Source organism: Silene latifolia, chromosome X (genome assembly GCF_048544455.1).
Source record: "Silene latifolia isolate original U9 population chromosome X, ASM4854445v1, whole genome shotgun sequence".
Lineage (NCBI taxonomy): Eukaryota > Viridiplantae > Streptophyta > Magnoliopsida > Caryophyllales > Caryophyllaceae > Silene > Silene latifolia.
In genome coordinates this window covers 26511504-26518648 of record NC_133537.1, presented here as the reverse complement: position 1 = coordinate 26518648, position 7145 = coordinate 26511504, and positions in this window count along the sequence as shown.

Sequence of the window (7145 nt, the reverse complement as noted above, 5' to 3'; positions counted from 1 at the left end):
ATTCAATTATTTGTACTTATTTATTTACCATTAATTATGAGAGTAAGTTTTTTTTAAGGAAATTATGGGAGTAAGTTTTATGTATTATTCCTGTTTTGACAAAAAAAACACATAAATTTAAAAACATACGAAGTAGAATTTAGAAATCATACTATTTAATATTTACCCGAAGGTTCACTTTCACTTCCTTTTATTACATGCCTTGATAATAGTTCATATAAAATGAAAACGAAAAATATATGTTAGAGATGATTATACTCGTCAATACAAAAATACAAATTCAAATAGGTTGATAGGGAAAGTATAATAGTAAAATTACACCACAATATACGTTTAATAACAAACTAAAAGAAATATTATAAGACTTCTATTTTGAGATCAACAATCATCCATTACTTATCGTCTCTACCTTACGTTTTTTTACCTTTAATTTTATCTCAGTTTCGTGTCTTTTGTATTTCTATTCAGATTACCCACGTGATGGTTTGCATTATCTGCTTTCACATACGTTTCATGGTGCTTTAAAGTTATATAAAAAATACATTGACCCAAAGATAAAACATCAACCTGGCAAAAACTTGACAAACGAATCAAAACATTGTCACATATAAGTCACTTAAATTAAACCAACCGGAAAACATGAATTCAAATATAAAGCAAACGATTCATAAAACCAACAACATAACAAATTAAAATATACTTTATGGGACACAAGAGCAACAACAACAACAACAACAACAACAACAACAACAACAACAACAACAACAACAACAACAACAACAACAACAACAACAACAACAACAACAACAACAACAACAACAACAACAACAACAACAACAACAACAACAACAACAACAACAACAACAACAACAACAACAACAACAACAACAACAACAACAACAACAACAACAACAACAACAACAACAACAACAACAACAACAACAACAACAACAACAACAACAACAACAACAACAACAACAACAACAACAACAACAACAACAACAACAACAACAACAACAACAACAACAACAACAACAACAACAACAACAACAATATAATCAAATAAATAAATTAAACCATAAAATACAATCCACTACTTAGAAAATCATGACAAATGAGCATATTTTCAATAAATAAAGTGAATAGAAACTATTATAGGTATTGTAGGTTTTATACTTTTATAGTCATTACACAACCGTAAATTCCCATATTTTAATTTAATTTTTAATTTATTTTATGGTATTATTAAATTAGATAATTGATTGCCGAGGACTTCAAGAGATGAATTAAATAGGACAAAATATTAATGAAAATTATGGGTGTTGAGTAATATAAGGAGTTTTAATAAAATTATTAACATATTATATTACAAAAATTAATTAAATAGGAAAAACTTTTAATTAATTTGGTGTGTGTTAAGTATTATGAAGAGTTTTAATCAATTTATTACCATGTTTAATTAAAAAAAATTAAATAGAAAAATGTTAATAATGGCGGGTGTTCAGTATTATGAAGAGGTTTATTTAATTTATTAATAGGTTTTATTAATAAAATTAAAAACAACGAATTAAATAGGAAAATGTTAATAATGGTGAGTGTTTAGTAATATGAAGAGGTTTAATTATTTCCTTAACATGTTTTATTACAAAAATTTCAATTAAAATTTCAATTTTAATTATAAATTATGAAATTTATTAACGTGTTTTATTACAAAAATTTTAATTAAAAATTCAATATTAATTATAAATAATGAAATTTGATGTGAATTTGTAAAGGTTATATAAATTTTGGAAGACAATATATTTAATATACAAAATTAATTTAAGAAAAATGATAATATCCTTTTATATTATAGATATAAATTAATCAAATTAATGTCATGTAATAATATATTGATAATCCATGTCACATTAATTCGCCATGTCACATTAAAAATATGCAACATCACATTTGAATATGCCACGTCACATTAAATTTTAATCTAGGTGGCTTTTTGGATCCTACGTGGCTTTGTCTAGGTGGCGTTTATTTGTCATTTTAGGGTAGTCTTTTAATTATATTTTATAGATCTAATAAATGTTCCAAATTTAGATATGATATGTGGGATAACAATGCAACCTAAAATAATTTTCTCGTCCCATTTAATTTGTTTTAGCTATTTATGCTAAAATAGTCACCATTTATGTCATTTTTACACCTAAAAATTCATAAATCATGCAAAATGAATCAAGTTCATATAAAATTTTACACACAGTGAGTAAAATGTGCATGTGACAACATATTAAAATTTCATGGCCTGTTTCGAAGTTTAACTAATTTTAACCATTTTACCTCCATTTATGTCATTTTTGTCTCATAAAAATCATAAATTATGCAAAGTAAATCAAATTTATACGAAATTTTACATACAATAAGTAAAATATGCATGTGAGGTCATATAGAAAATTCAAGGTCAGAGACAAAGTTTAACTATTTTTAGCATTTTAAATACCATTTTAATCAATAAAATGTAATAAATTTACTAAAAAACATTAAATTGAGCTTAAAAACACCATAAATCATCAAAATGGCCTAAATTCATTTTAGGACCAGTATATATAACATTCAAAAGAATTTCGTGGCTTATTCATATAAGTCACAAATTTCAAGTTTTAATTTAGTCGGAAAAACAAAGCTGGTTGGTTATGCATGCAACAACCAAAGCTCTGATACCACTTGAAAGGATTCAAAAACCCTCAAAATTGAACTCTTTAATTTTATATCTAATTACTCATTAACTAAATGTGATAATCTTATGCATGCATAACAAAATAAAACAATGATAAGAAGAGTGCTTCTTACAATATGGAAATCGGATTTGAGGGCACAAGTAAGAACTCATTTCCTAGTTGTTCTTGAGCTTAAAATATAAGGATGATCCTCCTAGTCTCAATATTGTGATATCCTCCTTTCAATTGTACCAAGACAAACCCTTAATACTAATTTATATATTAACTAGATAAATAAATTAGTGACCTTAAAATTAATCTTATTATTATTATTTCTATTACTACTTTTAGTAACTAAATAATATTAGATAAGAACAATTTTTATTTTCTTTTCTAAAACTAATTTTAGAGAGAGATGGGGAGAAGAGTAAGAAGTTGAGTTGTGTAAGAATGAATTAGAGTAAAATAAAATGAGAACTTATGCTCATTTGGTGAGGGGTGGCAGGGTAGGGTGAAGAGAAGGGGCCAATTCATGTCCTCTTCTTTATCCTTTTTTTTGTCTTACCCAAAATATGTAGGGTTTAGACTTGTAAGAGTAGGTAATGATTATGCTTTTTTTGTCTTACCCAAAACAATTAATCAATCCATCCTAATACCCCATAATTTCAGTCACATTACATAATATGGAGTCTATTTTATTTTTGTCAATTGTCACTTTGTCATATAATGTGTAACATATAACATGTAACATGTGTTTAATAATATTAATGCATATTTAACAATTAAATATCATTACATATATTAATTTAATTATATACAACAATTGATTAGTAATTCTCAATTACATGTAAAATAGTCCATGTTAATATAATCTACAACATATTGCAATTATAATTAACGGTTCATTCTTAATTTTAATTGTTTCATAAACAAAATTTTAGTAATATAACATCTTAATTACTAAAATGAATCTCATTTAATCGGATTAGAACAAGACTCATATTCTTACTCACATTCGTGAATTATTCTATTTTAAGGAATTAATCAATCTGTATCATTATATAATTAATTAATTTTATCTATTAAGGGAATTTTCCTTTAGGTGTGACCTTAAGGAATCAACTGATCACTACCGTCAAACGACATTAATGTCAAACTCTAGTCAGCTAATCATTGCCGATTAATGTTGATCAGTTGATGTATAAAAATGAATCATCCCTTTATGTATTCTTATTACGAGTTTTAATAATGTGATCGCACTATTGTCGAGGACACATACTCCAACACTATTTGGGATTCAAATGCAAAAACAATGCAATTTAACATCATTGATATTCAATTCACCAAGACTCGGCCTAAAACAAAGTAAAACATGTTTTTGGATTTTGAAATTTTTTATTTTTTATGGATTTTTGTTTTAAATGCGCACAACATAATATAAAAGCACACACCAGAAATAAATCACACAACATAAATAAAGACTCCTCCCCCAAACCTAAATGTCACAATGTCCTCATTGTGAAGCCTACAGCATAGCAATCACACAACAAACCACCACCAGCCTAAAGGACACATCTAACAAAAGAAATGAGAAATAACTAGAGATAATACAATAAAATTAGATACAAGGAAAGAGAATACCCGGTAAAAGCTTAGGAGTTCCCCGAAACCAGCTGCAAAAATAGGGGAAAATGACCAACCGTGCAATTCCATCATCGTCAGGCTACGTTTCAGACCCAAAACGCAAGGATACTCAATCAAGCATGGCTGGACTCGGTCGAGTATTCAACCAAGGGACTAATTTTCTGCAGTTTAAACCAAGTGCTTGCCCATGACACGGTCAAAACAACTCAAAACTCGCATTAGTAAATCAAAAGGCTGCTCATGTGCTACACAAAGATATAAGTAGCACCAAAAGATAATACAAGCAAATAAAATTAGCAATGAATAATATTCTGGCTCAACCATCTCAAAGTCTAAGAGAAAAGGCAAACATGACGTCCTTTTGCCTTCCATCATGGCATCAACGGAAAAAGGATACACTACCTCTCCTACTATAGAATCAGTCACATCTTCATGTACCTCATGGATGGGTCTTTTACGTCTTTGAATACCTCAGCTTCCAGGGCGTCTAACTCAGCTTCCAAGTCAACACCTTCATCAAAGCTGTAAATCGTCTTAGGATGAGGCTCATCTCCATAGATCAACTTCTCTATCTCATCTACTTCCTTGCTCCATGGTCCTGACGCAACAGCAGGGGCGTCAGAATGATTCCTATCCAAACACAAAGCAAGGGAATCATCAATAGTATGATCAACAGTACACTAATCATATGACAACAATTCCCAAACCCTAAAAATTCCGGTCCATTCAAACCCCCATATTGATTCTATTTTTCTACTTCTAGCATCAATACTCAACAAATTAAACCAATAAAATCATATTACAACAATCATAAACAAGATTACATGCATATAATTCGAATTTTCAGAAAACACCAACAATTTTACATGTTTCTAATCAATTAAAACATAGAAAAGGATGAACATTCTTACCTTGAATGATTAGCAAGTGGAAGAAATGAATTAAGCAAGAGGAACACCAAGAAATCAAGCACAAAATCACAAATTTTGAGAGAAGAAGGGAGATATAGAGGAGATTAGGGTTTATGAATGAATGAGTAAAGAAGAAAAAGAATTGGGAAAGGTATATGTTTCCCGTCAAAACCCGTGTACTGTAGCACTTACTCGATCGAGTAAGTAAGGTACTCGATCGAGTAGCCTCTACTCGATCGAGTTGGAGTTACTCGATCGAGTTTTTGCTGGCAGATTCAGCTTTTTTCGATCTCATAACCCCTCAACTAGATCGAATGAGGTCTACTCGATGGAGTAGGCACTCGTTCTCGGTCGAGTAAGTCTAGGAATAAGGTCGGAAGTTACGAGTTTAGCTAACGATTCCTGCAAAACAACAACTCGTGTCGATTCAAAAGGATATATGGAAATCGTCACAGATTATATTATTCATTCACAACACGTTATTACTACTCAAATATAACTCAACTACTTCATCCAAGCGAGACACATATTACTTCATTCTATAACAAACACTACGCAAAACGATTTACCATACCATTAACTTATTCGTACCTGCAATCAACACATTACTTCACCTCTAATTATGCATTTGCAAATTCAACAATCCAACTTATATATACACTACTCTAAGCATCCATTTAACATTAACCATTCTATATTACTCGAACATGCCGAAATTCCAATCATGCCACAACAATTTATCAACCAAATATCCGACTTGAATATGCTATATTACAAAAGTACTCAACAAATTCACCCATCACAATTCAACTTACTACTTGACCCATATTATAACTAGTACAAAATTTACACCTTACTATCATCATCACACACAAAGACTCACAGTTCCTTTATAAACTAATACGCAGACGAACCTAGAGCTCGTTTGTATCGTCACATTACACGCACTGAACACTACTGGAGACTCTACCACAGTTATTTCTAAATGATCCATTATACACACTAAGCACATAATTCCCGACTCGACATTCCCATAACCGGTGACTGGCTTAAGCATAATGGGGCCGTGATTTTAAAATGAGGGCGCCTAATAACCCAAAATTAAGCATCAGCTGGGGCTCCCAACATACATACACCAGGTTCATTTTATTAGACTCACTACGTTCATTACACTCATATGTTACAGGTTCCAAAATCGTCTTTCTGATACCACTTTATAACACCCTCATCTACCAAGGAGTCTTAACAAGACCTTCTTTAGAAGATAAAGGCGTTACCATCTCGGTTGCCCGAGGACAGTAATAATCAAATGTCGATAAAAGAACAATTATATTATATTACAAGTGAATTTAATCAACAGACGGTATAAAATATACAACTCAAGACTACTACAACTATGTGACGCTATCTCTGTCATGACTCGTGGTAGACTCGTCCCTCCAAGCACCCAGCTATGATCCAAACACCAACCCGCTAAGACTGACTGCTCACCATAGTGGATCACGGCAGACACAAAACAAAGAGACAACACAATAACCACACAAGGTCAGCAATTGAAGTACCAATACAAAAGCAGACACTACACAAGTACAACAACACAGACACACACACACCACCTCCTCCAACCAACCACACATCTCTGACTGCCCGAGGGTCCACTCCTGCCAGTGGGGGACCGCAGCCGTTCCCACCTAAGCCCCGCTCATCTATCCGAGTGATAAACCCATGTTACTTAATGTGCACATCCCTTCTGTGGCGGGTTCCACGGAAGGCGAATCAAGGGCGTGAAGCCACTCCCGCAAGTGGCTCCACTCAGCCGAGGACGCACCTCGAGAACCACAGACAAACAATCACAACCAGCTGCACAACTAACAATCACCAA